This window comes from Sorex fumeus, unplaced genomic scaffold (genome assembly GCF_029834395.1).
Source record: "Sorex fumeus unplaced genomic scaffold, SorFum_2.1 ptg000033l, whole genome shotgun sequence".
Taxonomy (NCBI): Eukaryota; Metazoa; Chordata; class Mammalia; order Eulipotyphla; family Soricidae; genus Sorex; species Sorex fumeus.
The window spans coordinates 31,230,312-31,246,280 of record NW_026606090.1 but is presented as its reverse complement, the minus strand read 5'-3'; the positions used below and the strand labels follow the sequence as shown (position 1 = coordinate 31,246,280).

At 43.0% G+C, this 15,969-nt stretch overlaps 1 pseudogene; it reads right to left on the bottom strand.

The window, feature by feature from the left end:
- Positions 1-15,969, bottom strand: part of LOC130026024 (kinesin-like protein KIF18A) — a 60,502-nt pseudogene that overhangs the window by 6,856 nt on the left and 37,677 nt on the right.

Below are 15,969 nucleotides of genomic sequence, written 5' to 3'. Positions count from 1 at the left end.
GACAGCCCATAGACTAGGAAAAATTATTCACCCAATCCCCATACCCATCTGACAAAGGGTTAATATCAAAGATATACAAGGCACTGGTAGAACTTTGCAAGAATCCATGGTGGCCACCTGTGAGAAAAGCAGCCTACCCACTGTACTTTCACTCCAACCCTGTGACTACTATTTTTTAAATTTTCCAATAATCTTGATGCTATATAACAAAAGCAATTGCCACTCTGCTGATTTAGGGGGTTTTATTAGCCAAGAGATTTTTTGGGGAGAGTGGAGGGCTGGGAACCCAGCTCAAGCGGGTTTGCTTTCAAAGATGCAGAATACATTTCTGACAAGTTCATGGGCAGCAAACGCTTTTCAAAACAGACTGCTTCATTTCCCCTGAATTGGAAGTGGCTCATCTTAGATTTTCTTCGGAAACACTTCTTATAAAGTGTATAGCCATACTTGGCTGCACTTTTGAGTGTTTCTTCTATATTCCATTGTGGGTCTGTTTTCTTGTTCTTGCCTCTGCGGTTACCAAGGTGTGGATGAGGAACTTGTTCATCTCCATTTCCTCCTGGAAGCAATAGTCATTTTCTAGTAGTTATTGTCAGTCTTCAAGACTAATTCAGTCTTTATGCTCCTGTTGGCTTGGCATATTATACAGGCAGAGCCCAGATGCTCTTGTCTGTATTCTGTTCACCAGCAGAGATGAATATCTACCTCACTTAGTATGTTCAGAGAATTATCCTTGTCTATATTTGAGCTGATGGCCTGGAAACATGTAGTCTGTGAAGATAGTTTTTAACAGGAGCTCTGAAGATGTATTTTGAGAACTGATTCTACCATTTTCTGATGTACAAGCAACAGATTGAAGTTCTTGCTGGGAGGATCACTGAGACTTTTGCTTTCAAAGAAGAAGGCAATGTTTTCTTCAGGTTGCTTTTTGTGGAAAGAGTTCAAACAGATTCGTTCATTGAGGATACCCATGGAATAGAATGAACTGGTTGAAGCTGTGGAAAATAGAAATCTCTATAGATCTTTTTGCTTAGTATGTTCAGTTAGTTTCCTAAGCCCAAACTACATTTTCCCCCCTCTCTTTTGAACATCCAGTTTCTTTGCAGTCATCCTCAAAAGAAGAATTTGTCAGAACTGGGAGTAAAGCATTCAATTCAACCTGTTTCACTGATATTAAAGACAAGCAAAGCCATACGTGTGTGTGTGTGTGCGTATATATATATATATATGATTTAAAGTCTTTTGTTTTGGAAGGACAATGAAAATCTTTATTGAGCTTTTAGAATATAACTGTTTTGCCTGAGTCCTATTTTTTTATCTACACAATGGAGTCAATTAGTGTTCTCATCAAATTGCTTCAGTTATTCTTTTTTCTTTTCTAGATAACAATGATGAGTTTTCACCATTATAAGTCTATGATCTCATTTGCAAGTGGCCTTTTCTATTTTACCTTCAGAACACATCAGTCTTATTGTTTGTGACATTGTTGTTGACAGCGTAATTTTTAAGTTCCTTTTCTCTAAGGAACATTTTCAACTTCGGATATGCCAGCCTGATTCCTTTGAGTTTCTGGAATAAGAGTTCAGAATTTCTTGAAATCTTTCCATTTCCTTTTCCTGAGGGTTTTAAATCACTAACTCTGCTTTGTTATTTTCACCAGTTAGAGGTTTCCTGTTCTTCATAGGTTTTTAGTTTTTCTTTTAGCATTAAAACCTCTTCGTTCGATTCATCATAGAAAGATCTTTAAATATTGAGCTATATGATTGTTGAGGTTAAAAGTATTGCTCTTCAAAGATCTAGTGTCCTTTGAATGATCAGCTCACCTAAAAATGTTCTGTGTGTGATCGTAGAAAATTGAAGAAGGACAACAGCAGCTATCATTAGCATTTGACAATTTCCTTCCAAAGAATTCTTTAACAAGCTGTGAGCTTACTATATTAATAAGGAATGTGCCCGTTCTTTCTCTTTGTTCCCACTAAAGCACTCCCTTAGTTCCAAGTGATAGAAAAGATCAATAAATACTGGTGCCTTCTATAAACTAGCTCTCCTTAACATTGGTAGTTCTGGTGAAGCTGGCCCAAAGAAATTAGAGCTAAATACAAACTCTTTTAATATTGCAAATATTAAAAACCAGAAAACTTGTCTTGGCGGGGAATGTTGAAAATTTTGAGACTTTTCCTTTATCTTGTCCTAAAGGATAAGAGAATGAAATCCTTAATCACAAATTTTTATTGGCAGTTACCTCAGAAGTGTACCTCCAAGGGTCAAGAATTTAATGATCTCTGGGGGCCTACCAGTATGTAATCCATCCTTCGTAAGACTGAACCTTCCTGTTGTCTTTTCCCACGAAAACTGCTTCTGAGACCATGCTTGCAAAATGGGTTTTAGAGACACAATCTACTATTCTCTCAGATTGCCAACCCCTGAACAAGTCTTTTTTTCTCATATCAAGTCTAGTGTCTTAAACATTGGCCTTTAAGCAATCAGCATCCAAACTTGGATTCCTTAATATTGGCTTTCTTGGACCTTGTCACGTCAATCTTGGCAACAGAACTTCTGACTTACTCATGTAAAACAGCATGAGAATGAAAAGATGTAAAAGAGAAGAAGGAACAAGCAACATTTCTATTAGTCGAACGCTATGTCCTGCTTCTGTTCTCATTATTCAATAACTGTAAATATGAACCTAAGGATTTGGACTGGTATAAAGTCAAGCTCTAAAATACTATCCCTTGGCGGGCATCTCCAGGACTGTATGTAAATCTGAAATTATTGTGATCACAAAAAAAAATGTGTCCATTATATACACATTTAGAAAAGAGACTTCAGAACTGCATTGCTTTCTCTTCCTTAATTCCATGCATGGGTTTGTAAAGGTCTTACATCATTAGTGCATTGATCCAGGTTAGCAGCAGGTTCTAGTCTCCCAGTTCCGGAGACAGTCTAGAAAGTGCTACACAAATGCATCCAATTCAAAACACTACAATGAAATGATTTAGTGGTATATTCAAACACTTTCACCTGAGTTCAAACTTCATTAAAAACAATATCAAATACAAATTTAAGTTCCTTATCTTCTGTCTTTTTGTTACATCTCAAATTATAGTTTTCTTTCCATGGGGTGGGGGTGGACTGATTTAATTTTGTTTGAATATGGAAAACCAGGGGAATGAGATCCATTTTTTTGAATTCCTTCAAGAGCATTGAAGAAATAACTAAGAGGACAAAGAACCTCCAGCTTTGAGCACATCTCTTCGATTCCACTGTTCTTCCTGCATTAACATATGCCTCAGAGACCTGGGCCCTAAGAAAACAGGATGAGAACGCTATTCAGGTCTCTCAAAGAGGAATCGAAAGAGCTATGCTTGGAATATCACAATTCACTCAAATGAGAGATAGAACCCGGAGTTCTGATCTCTGTCAATGCTCAAGAATCAGGGACGCTGTCTCATTTGCCAAGGCATCAAAAATCAGATGGGCTGGACATGTAATGAGGTTTACAGACAACCACTGGACTAGAGCCATTACTGACTGGATTCCACGGGACGTCAAAAGATTGCGTGGATGCCCACCTACAAGATGGTCATACTTCTTCGTCAAGACCCTGAATGATCGGTTTGAGGCTCTGCATGTTCCTAGAACAAACAGATGCCATTGGGCTACGCTAGCATGCAACAGGGATGAATGGAGACGTTACCGGCACCCACTCGAGTAATTCAATGAATAACAGGGGATCAAGTGATCAAGTGATCAAGTGATGGAAAACCAGAAGATGTTTATCTATAACAGCATGAATAAATTTAGCTGCCACTTCTTTTGTGCTTTCTAAACTTGTAGGAACTATACTATACTATGCTATACTATACTATACTATACTATACTATACTATACTATACTATACTATGCTATACTTTCACATGATAACACAGAGCGTCTTTCATGACAGTCATTTGTGATTATGTTGATTCCTGTTACAATGCATGCTCAGATATTTCTCCAGCCCAGGAAAGGTCACTGAGATTCTGTCTTCCATGGAGTCCTTTGTTTACACACACAACTGGGAGGATTAAAACACTAGATTAAAAGGAAATAAAACAGAGAAGATTGAGTCTTGTGTTGTCTCTGTAAACTATTATAATGAGGAAGGCTTCTTGGTGAATTGTCTCTGGATAATAGTTCAGTTTCCCTGACTCCTCCAGAAGCTTCCCAGAGGAGGCTTCACCTGTACCACATTGTCCACTTTCTTCAGATAACCAAGGTGATATTCTAGAGAGTCTATTATCTTCTTCAGTCTATCCAGGGACTGTCCCAGGAAGCATAGAAGATATAGTTTCACTGTTCCCAGGGGCCAAGATCTTCAGGTTTTGCAAGAACCATTTTACTCATTCTCAAACTCCAGAGCAGATTGTTTGTCTCCCATTCCATTTCTTCAATTTTAGCCACTGAGTAGCATATCTTAGCCTCTTGCTTTCTCAGGAACTGCATTATATGTCTCCTTTTCACCCCACTTTGGTTTTCAAAAATCTGCAACAGAATTGATCCAGGATCTTCATTGTACTAACAGTCCTCAGAAAAGTAAGCACCATTAAAGGGTTGCTCAAAGATGTTTTTTGATGAAGACTAACCTATGCTTCTCAGAGAGAGGCTCTAGGTTGCCATCTTGGACTTAGGGAAAACCAACATGAAAAACACTTTCCTTATTCAAATAAATTCTCTATTAGTTTGACATTGTTTTCAAATAAGTAGAGTCTATACCTCTAGGAATAGCATTATCATAAATAATAACAGTGCAATCCATGATTCAGAAAGGAAAGAATGTGTATTTGGTAAAATTAACATTTCTGTGTTGAAAGCAATGACTTCTCACTAGCTCATCTAAATGTAGGCAATGAACAGTGAACAGAATGAAAGAGAATTTGTGTGCTTGCTGACATTAGAAGCTAATAGGTCAGACTCTGATCTGACAAAACCAATCACAAAGAAACAAGCTTCTCCCACTGACCCCGAGGGAGAGGGATTGCATGCCTATGATTGAAGCATTCAAAGCTCTTCATCCGACTTCTAAGGACAAGCTTTCCAGGCAGCAGGTCTCTTTCCAAATGTTTATGCACACATGCAGCTTTGGCTGGCATTTCAAGTTCTTTTTTTAGGGGCTAGAGTAATAGTCCGGCAGGTAGAGAGTTTGCCTTGCATGCAACCCAGCCACCTTCAATCCCTGGAACTCCATACAGTCCCCTAAACCCTGCCAGGAATGATTGACCACTGAGTACAGAGCCTGGAATAAGCCCTTAGCACCGCCAGGTGTGACTCCCTGCAAAATAATAATAATAAAACTTTCTTCTGATTTTTGGTCCCCAAGCAGCAGGGCTGAAGGCCTCCTCTGAGCCAGTGCTCCAGAGTCTCTCCTAGCCAACACTCAGAGAATCAGTTCCTGGGGTTCTTGCATGCAAAGCACATACTCCAGCCCTTTGAGCAAACTCCCTAGCTTGCATCTGAAATTTTTGACAATTTAATAAAATAAGCTCCTGCCCCCAAGACAATGCTGTTCCTTTGAATGATATTCTTTTTTAAAGTCAGTATTTCACTGCTTTGAAGCAAGTCACAAATATAAACACATTCTGAAGGAGACGGCAAATATTGAAGACTGATGTTTCTAAAATTTCATTATGACTCCTTTGGACATGAAGGTGCCAGATCCCAGAAAAAAATTCAAGAGACTGCATTGAAATTTTATGACAAAATGAGAACATTATTGGATGAAAGTTTAATACCTCTAAAGGCTGATATTCACAGCATAAAACAGAAAAGAAAAATTCCAAGTTGCTTTCAATATCCCTCGTTGACTGAGTTAAGAACATTTTTCCGGAGATTTGGTACTTTCTAAAATTTTAGTCCTTTTTCTCCCTGTCTTTTTACTTTAAGTAAAATATTGGCAGTTGAAGTTTATATTAAGTTTGATCAAGACCTCTAAGAAGCACCGCTCTCACTTTTTAGCGAGCATGACGAGAAATCTCTCCGCATATAAAAATAAAAGAAACATTCACACCAATAGGCAACCAAACCCCAGAGATGATCAGATGAAAGGAAGAGGAGAGGACACTAATGATAGAATAAAGGAAGCAACGTAACTGAAACCTTTTCAAAGATCGGACAGTGAAATGAGAAAGACGGGGAATGTTGTTTGTTCTAGGCAGGCCAGCTGAGAATAAACGTTCTCTGAATTTCACATGCGCCCAGCCAGTTCCTGGTTGGAACCATTCATTTTAAAAGCAAGAATGTTCTGCTTAACACGTGCTGAGAGGACCAGCCATGCAGCAGAGGAAACACCCTGCATAGGGTTTGAGCACACCCAAGGAAAAAGCACACTCAGCTCAAACCAGCACTTCTCACCCAGGAGCCAAATGACCACCCCCACCCCCTAAATATTCTACGGGGGCTGTGGCTGCAAATAACATAAATTGGGAAACATGATGCTAGCTTAGAGGCATAAAGATTGGGGAAGGGTGAGGGACTCAGTAAAGGCACACGATGGAAGAGATTGAAATCAGAAAGAGGTTGAGAAACACAGACTGAAATCTAGAAGCACCAATATGAAGCCAAACATTCTGGAAATATGTCTGGATGTAGACGCATGGTGCTGAGATTATTCCATCAGTGTTACTGTGAGAGAAAAAAAAGAGAGAGAGAATGGGTGAGCGATAGTGGGTCCCATTGGGTTGTGCTCTACGTTCAGAAATCATGCCTGGCAGTGCTTGGGGACACCTGCAGGGGACCGAAGTCAAGAATGTAGCACCCTTACCCCTGGACTTTCTTTCTTGACCCAAAAGAAAACATGTTTGATGTCTTTAATGTCACTGGAAGGATGTACATCATCATTTTTGTAAGAAGTTTATCATATTTTTCTTTTGGCTTTTCAGAAAACCAAGCAAATTAGCTTTAATCAGTGACTGGGTAAAACCACATTTTAGTGACTGACCTGTATCTATTATACATGGTGGTGATGTCACTTAATCCCAGAAATGAAAAGAAACACTTGTTAGTCATCTGTTTGCTCTTTTATTCCCAAAAATGCCTCCTCTCTGTAAATTTTCCAGGGTTTGTCTTTTTTCATCACTCTGTGATACTGAAACTGAACCATGTTTCAATCTTCTTTTTTAATATAACTTGCTTTCTTCTAAGAGACAGTTCTAATAAGAAACCTTCCTGAAACACAGGTAAGAACAAGATGTTATCTTAGCTCTGACACAGACACAGAATCCAGCCTCCATGTGATCCAGGCTGTCAACCATCAGGAATATCTTGAAAACAATTTTAAAAGAGATTTGGGATTGACTGTTGCATATACCTCTGTACTTTTTAAATTATAAAGTTTTCAAACTTTATGCTACCCAATTAATTCCATGTATGTGTATATAGATACAGATATATGCATACATTCATGTATATATTGCTTTTTAGATGGCCTCTAGCATATGATCAACTTGAAACTAAATTCACCAACACCATGAGTTAGTCTCACTCTATTTGCTGTGACACCCCCAAGGGGGAATGACTTGGCTGTTCCAGAGGTTTGGTTCTTAATCTTATTATAATCCTTTAGGATGCAAGCTATTCAATTAGGTCATGGAAGGGTCAAATATAAACCCCTCAGTCTTTAGAAACAGTTGCCAGGACAACAGAGTCCACCCCACACCTCCCCTACCCAAAAGTATTACCCCTCACCTAATTCCTACCGGTGGCTCTTCCCAAGTCAGGCAGGAAACAGGGTCAGTAGACTCTGACTCCAAACCAGCAGGATCCGGACAATGCTAGGGAGGTTGACGCAACTTCAAAGTAGAACAATAAATTTGTGAAAGCACTGGGTCAATTCATTAAAGGGAAAAACCTCAGGGTGCAGTGTGAGTCTGAGCTCAGCCAGGACCTCAGGAGTCTTCTCCCACTGTGAGACTAGGACAGTGAGCTACGTTGAGACTCCATCTATAATCACTACTTTTTTTTTTTTTTGGTTAGAGGAGCACATCCAGCAGTGCTCAAGGTTTACTCCTGACTAAATGCTCAGAGATCACTCATTGCATGTTCAATAAGTAGTGCTGGGAATCTAACCTGGGACGACCTTCTGCAAAGCAAGTGTCCTACCTGCTATACTGTCTTTCTGGTCTCTATAATCACAGTTTATATAATATCAAGACTAGGTAACTAGTTTTTTCCTTTCTAAGCATTTGTAAAGGCAATCCCTTCTTTCATTGTATAAATAATATTGAAAAGTTACACTATCATAGAAGGCTTGTAGGTATTTTTTGGGGGGGTCTTTCTTTACCTCCCTCCCTCCTGCTCCTGCCACCACACACACACACACACACACACACACACACACACACACACGGTTTTTCCAGCCAAAGGGAGAGGTTGATGTTTGGATTTGTCCCAAACAGTTTGGGTTTGTCCAAAACAGATGCTGGGGTGAATTAGAAAGCAATGCTGCAAAGGGTTGCAGATGAAGTTAACAGCATAAGGAACTTCCGCACAGGGCCAACAAGCCTTGGCCATGCCTAGCAGGAGTTCTGGCGAGCAGCAGTCAACAGGGGTGACCTAAAGTGGATGAGATGTGCTAGTCAGGCTTTCATTCCTTCCCCTGCCAGTCACTGGGCAGGGCTGCCTGGGAGAGGAAGGCACAGAAGAAGGGTCTTTGCAGCTAGGACAGCTACACAGGGTAGATTATCCACAGCTGCACAGTAGATAAGGCGCTTGTCTGCATGCAGCAAACCTGGGTTTAATCCTGGCACCCATCATGATCCCCAGACCCAGCCAGGAATAATTCCTGAGCATAGAGCCAGGAGTAAGCCTTGAGCACTGAGGTGTGCCCCCTAAAACAACAACAACAACAAGCTGATTGCTCGCCCCACAGTTGGCCTGAAAGCTCTTTCTTGAAAATAAGATCAGGGCAACATAGTGAGATTTAGGGACTAGACTGGGGTTTACCCTGTATCAGTAACCTATCCCCTCTGCTTTATAGGAATATGTCACTCAATCACTTGGCATCCCGTTACTCATCAATTTGCTCAAGCGGGTGTTAGTAACGTTCTCCATTCGTCCCTGTCGCGTGCTAGTGTAGCCCAATGGCATCTGCTCACTCCAGGAACACGAAAAGCCTCAAACTGTTCATTCAGGATCTTGACGAAGAAGTCCGACCATCTCGTAGGTGGGTGGCCATGCGTTCTTTTGATATCATGTGGAATCCAGTCGATAACAGCTCTAGTCTAGCAGTCGTATTACGTGTCCAGCCCATCTGATTTTCAACACCTTGGCAAATGAAACACTGTCTCTGATTCTTGATCGTCAATGGAACTCCAGATTCCTTCTTCACTTGAGTGAAGCGTGATACTCTAAGCATAGCTCTTTCGATTCCTCTTTGGGAGACTGAATAACATTCTCATCCTGTTTTTGTAGGGCCCAGATCTCTGAGGCGTATGTTAATGCAGGAAGAACATTGGAGTTGAAAGGATGTGCCAGGAGCCAGAGATTCTTCGTACTCTTAGCTACTTCTTTGAAAAAAATGTAATTTTTTTTTCAATCTCATGACTTGTGTGTGTTTATGTGCGTGTGCCTCACACATGTGTGCACATGTGATACCCATCTCTGCTCAGGCCTTACTCCTGTATTGTGCTCAGGATTCACGTCCAGCTGTCATAAGGAAGCCACACACAGTGCTGGGGATTGAACCCTCCGTGTTCCTGGAGCAAGCATGCAAACCCCTGGCTATAGTATCATCACTCCAGTCTTCATAACCCACTTGTAAAATTGGAGGCAGGAATTCTGTTTTTGTTTTTGTCTTTATCATGGGCTACACGCCTTTCATGCAATTCCCAGTCAGTGGGCCTGATGGATTGCAGTTGGGGAGCCTCTGGAATCATCCTCACAGTGCAGGGGATGGATGCCATGGGGACCAACTCAAGGTCTCATATAGACCAAATTTGTGCTCTACGATGCGATAGCACAGTGGGTAGGGCGTCCGCCTTATAAGCGGCCAACATGGCCGACCCGAGTTCGATTCCTCCGCCCCTCTCGGAGAGCCCGGCAAGCTACCGAGAGTATTCGATATGCCAGACACAGTAACAACGAAGTCTCCGATGGAGACGTTACTGGGCCCGCTCGAGCAAATCGATGATCAACGGGAGGGCCTTTACTTACTTTACTTACGATGTGAGCCACTTCCATGAGTTACTTTCAAGTAACTCTTAGGGGGCACCTACTATGTCGGTGAGCCGACTGTCATCAGCCAAGGCTGGCAAGCATCGTCCTTTGAAAAAGTTACTATTAGCATCTGTCCCTTGGCCTGGCTCTGCGTTTTGCTCTGGTTTGATGAACCCCATAGCAAATGGCTGGGATTGTCTGGCAGACTGTTCTTCATCTTTAAACGCCTTTGGGAGCCAGAATAAAGGCAGACCAGAGTCATTTCTGGCTTGCTAGTCGGCTCCTGGCCACAGAGCAACAAGAATAAGAGCTTTCAGCTGATGATGTCGGCGGCACGCTCAGCGGCCTTCTGTGGCTGTGAGCTGACGGGCAGAACAACCCTCCTCAATCAAGCTGTCCTGGGATCTTCTCTCCAGCACAAGCATCATTATCACCAGTTCCGGGCAGGCACTTTGCAACGTTGCTATGGGGATTACACTGAGGATAATCACTTGTGAACCAGACACAGGCTTGACAGCCCACTTCAGTCTGATGTTGCTTTTGCCCACTCAGTGTGAACATGATGCAGAGAAAGGGCAGAGCACGCCCCATCAATGGCCTGCCCCTCCTCCCTCTCCAAGTCACTGCTCTCTCGGGTCATTCTGGCTCCCTTCCTTTGCCTTTCGCTTTTTTGTCCTAAAGTTGACGCTCCTCTATCCCATGCCTGTGAATCTGAGCAAAGCCTTTCTTGGTCTGTTTTCCACCTGGAAGTGGGTCAGAGGGTGTGTAGCTAATAGGGATAATGACTGACTCCAAATTTCCATGCGACAGATTTTTGAAAACAAAATCTTAAGGACAAAACTCCAAAAATCCAACTTTTGTAGCCAGAAGGCCATGATACTGGAGATCTGTGCTCTCTCATGAATCAATCACCCTGAAATTATAACTAAAATTTAAGGGCAGGAGCAGCAGTCAAGGGTTTAAGGCACTTGCTTTGCATGTGATTATGCTCAGTTAGATTCCAGCACCTCCATGAGTGACCCTGGAGCACAGAGCCAGGAGTAAGCCCTGAGCACAGTCAGGTATGGTCCAAACCCCTCCAAAATATCAAATTTTAAATCATCCATTAAATAACGCCAGATGTCCAGACAACAAAGAGTTTCAGATCTCAAGCCTATAGCTATGTCTTAAAGAACAATGCATATAGCACTTTGGGTGTGGCTCAGATAACAAGACTTTGCAAAAACCTAGTTTTGGTTCTTCAGAAGTCTATTCAGGGGCTGGAGCAATAGCACAGCCGGTAAGGCTTTTGCCTTGCACGTGACCAACCTGGGTTCAATTCCCAGCATCCCATATGGTCCGCCAAACACCACCAGGAGTTACTTCCTGAGCCAGAAGTAACCCCTGTGTAGCCCAAAAAGAAAAAAAAAAGTCCATTCAAAAGGAATAAAAGAGGAAGAAGAAGAAAGGAAATCTGGTTTAAAGGAAAACAGCCGCAAGCCTCAGGTCTTCTGCAGGATGAGACTGACACCTGGTGGCTGTCAGCTGTGCAGCCACGCTGGAGCGGGCGCAAGGTTCCAGCACCTTTGCACGTTTATCGCATCTGGAATTGCATACTTACGTGGAAAGGAATTAAGACATAGATGCAAGAGAAGAAAAATGGAGACAATGACAGCCTTATAAAATTGTTCTGAATATTACAATTGTAGTCCATATATGTGTGTGTATATATATACATACATATTATATATTATATATTATATTATAAGGGCTGGAGCGATAGCACAGCGGGTAGGGCGTTCGCCTTACAAGCGGCCAACATGGCCGACCCGAGTTCGATTCCTCCGCCCCTCTCGGAGAGCCCGGCAAGCTACCGAGAGTATTCGATATGCCAGACACAGTAACAACAAAGTCTCCAATGGAGACGTTACTGGGCCCGCTCGAGCAAATCGACGATCAACGGGAGGGCCTTTACCTTACCTTTTACCTTACATATTATATAGGTACACACACACATATATAACAATATATAATTGTGTGTCTATATATGTGTGTACACACACACACATATAATTTTATGTCTTTTCCCATGTGGGGCAATTGAATTCTTTCCAGATCCTGACTACTGTAAATAGCTCCGAAATGAACGTAGGCATGCCTGTGTTCTTACAAATTAAAGTTTCTATATTATTCAGTTTGATTGCAGACAGAAAAACTCATTTTAATAACATTTTTGTTTGGGGGCCACACTCAGGAGTTACTCCTGGCAGTGCTTGGGGAACCATATGGGATGTCAGTGATCGGATCTGGGACTGCCGCATGCAAGGCAAATGCTCTACCCACTGTACTATGACTCTAGCCCAGAGAACTCTTTTAAACTTTCCTCATTGTGTGTATGAGATTATCGCCGGAGCAATAGCACAGGAGTACGGCCTTTGCCTTGCAGGTGGCCGGCCTTGCCGACTCGGGTTCGATTCCTCTGCCCCTCTCAAAGAGATGGGCAAGCTACCGAGAGAATCTTGCCCCCAAGGCAATGCCTAGCAAGCTACCCGTGATGCATTCTGTAGGAGAACACTGTTTTTGTCCTTCCTGCATAGCCTCAGGTAGTTTAAGTTTATTGGGTTGCTCCCATCACAGTACTCCCATTCCTCTGTGTTTATTTGTAACTGCTTTCTTTGTGCTCTGTTGACTTGTAAATATTGTTTTTTCTCTTCTCCCGAAGTCTTTTGCATAGTTTATTCAGATCAATGTCCTTTTTTGTATGAACTCAAGAAGACAGTATATGCGATGCTTTTGTAATGTGACTCTCAGTGATATTTTCCTCCTGGGCATCTGTTCTCTCACCTAAGCCTGGCTGCTCTTACTTCCTAGCACCCCCAAAAGCAGAGTCCCGACGAGGTACTGGATGGAACCAGGATAAGTGGTAACCTATGTGCTACCCTGACATCAAGATGGGCCTGGCCAAGGTGCCATAATGCTTAACTATAAGTTAAGAGCTTGGTCATGAACAAATGCTGTCATGATCCAAAAAGTAATAATTAGATTCGGACCCTGCCAGGGTTAGAAATGATTAATCTGGCCTGAGCACTGTAGTCTGAGTCTGTGGCAAGACGTTCCCAGGAAAGCTGCCCGACAAGCCTCAATATTCTCTCTTACTGTGTCCATACAAAAGTAACTATTGAGATGTTGATAGAGTTATTGGACTGAGGAAAGGAGAAAAACACCTTAGGGGGTATTTGAACTTGGTGGGAAGGGCTTTTTTATGTTGATTTTGCTACCTGACTGGGTGCAATGTGGGTCCAGAGTGCTGGGGAGTTGGAGAGACAAGAGAGCTGGGGGGGGGGGGAGACAGAGAGAGAGAGAGAGAGAGAGAGCGAGAGAGAGAGAGAGAGAGAGAGAGAGAGAGAGAGAGAGAGAGAGAAGGATGGCAAGATGGACGGCGGAGAGGCTAGCAAGGGGGACCGAGGGAGAAGAATGTAGAAGAAGAATACAGGAGCAGGCACGTGGAGAGAGAGAGCCCAGGCTGCGAGATGGAGCACGGTGAAATGAGCGGGAGAGACAGGAGGAGGCGGGAATGAGGGGAGTATGAGACTAGAATGGGGGGCTCAGAGAGACTGGGGCAGGCACGTGGGGAGAATGGAATACACGGCATCTGATCAACCAACTGGCTTGGCCCTCGTTTCCTCCACCATCTGCCCAAAGACCCCGGCTGCCCGGGCCCACCCACACTCTGTGGCTAGGGGAAGAGTCGTTGGGGCCTCTCCCTGGCCACCCCTTAAAAATTTTATATACTATTCAATATGCCAAACACAGTAACAACAAGTCTCGCAATGGTGATATTACTGGGCCCGCTCGAGCAAATAGATGAACAACGGGAGGACAGAGCCACAGTGACCGTATATAAAATGATAATCTGTTAGTCTTATGTTCTTAGAGAAAATTAAGGTAGTGGGCAATATGAGAGAAAATTAGAAATCTTATGACAGGAAGATGAGAGAAAGAGAGGAAGAGAGAAAGAAGCGTAGAGGGGGGAGGGGAGGGAGAGAAGTAGAGAGAGAAAGAGAGAGAGAGGGAGGGGGAGAGAGAGAGAGGGAGGGAGGGAAAATGTGCTGGGCAGACGCTGATTCAGGTTCATGGAGACAGATGTCAAAGCAGAAAGCCAGGAAAGTCATGTGAGCAGCAGGAGGAAGCCCATTTCTTTTCCCTGCAGGGCTGCTACACTAAGTCAGACACAGTGATCCAGGAGTGTTTTGGGTCTTGACTGGGTGACACAGTTTGGTCCTCTGTCTGGTCTCTCAGACTGCGAGTTTTGTTTTCGTTACACCCCAGATCGAGATGGACCATGACAAACATGGAGCTATGTGTTTTCTGCAGAGAAGAACAGGCTTCCAAAGACACACAAAGTCAAGAATTTAATTGACTATGTCGCTGAACTCTTTCTAGCCCTCGCTTCCAAATAATTAGTTCTGCTACATACTCAATTGGAAATTTTTTTAAACTATGTTTAACATGGCAAACCTTAAAATAAAATGCATAATGCGATAGAAAGCATCTTTCCTGTACTCTAACTTTTTTACCTATTTGGGGTAGAAGTCATAAATCCAATATTCATCCTCCACACCCACTCACTTCCACTCACCTACTGCTTATTTAATCAGGCTTTGGTGTTTCTTCATCAAAGGAGGATACCAGTGACCCGTTCTGTCTCTTTGAGGGATTAAAAAAGATCTAATGATCTTTGCAGGTTAAAAACCGCAAATTTTTCTGAAAAATACTTTTAAAATATGGAGTCACAAATAAACCCACCCTGGACAAATAAGGAGCATACCTTGAAAAGGACAAAGACACTTAAGAAGGACTGTTGAAAGCAGAAAAAGCACTCCCAGAAAAAGCAGCCCAGACCTGCCTCGCCTCTAGGTGAAATTTCTCAGAAACCCTGTGGGATGCCTGTGTAAAACCCTACTCTTGGGCTGTGGAAGCCCCTCACACGCACGGGGGTGACACAGGCAAGGATGTTCCAGGGCTCTCTCTCGCCGCCTGCTTTCAGTGCTCTCAGCGGCTTCTCCACCCTGTTGCCTTGGACAGACAAAGGAAGAGCAAGGGCCAAGCTGGCTGCTGATTCGGTGCTGTCTATTCAACCCCTCATCTCTCTCCCAGCTCTCTCCAACTCTGTGTGTGTGTGTGTGTGAGTGTGTGTGTGTGTGAGTGTGTGTGTGTGTGTGTGTGCGTGCGTGTGTTTATGTCTCTCTCTCTAACTGCGCAATTCTTTCTTCCTGCTGAATCGGTCTTCTCTCTCTCTCTCTCTCTCTCTCTCTCTCTCTCTCTCTCTCTGCTGTCTCTCCTCGTCTCTCCTCTTCTTCTCTCTTTCTCCTTCAATCCTCCCAGCAACCTTCAATCAATTCCTTTCTCGCCGCAGCCGCTGTTTTTTTTTTACTTTTTTTTTATTAAAAAATTTTTTTAATAGTGAGACATCATGAGGTACAGTTGTAGACTTACAAATTTTGTGCTTGGGTTTCAATTATACAATGATCAAATACCCATCCCTCCACCAGTTCCCATTTCCCACCACCACGGATCCCAGTATCCCTCCCACCCCCCATCCCCCCCATCCCACCTTGCCTCTGTGGCAGGGCATTCCCCTCTGTTCTCTCTCTCCTTTTGGGTATTGTGGTTTGCAAAAGAGGCATTGAGTGGCAATCATGTTTGGTCTATAGTCTACTTTCAGCATGCTTCTCCCATCCTGGGAGGGTCCTCCCAACACCTTTATGTGGTGCTCCCTTCTCTATCTGAGCTGCCTTT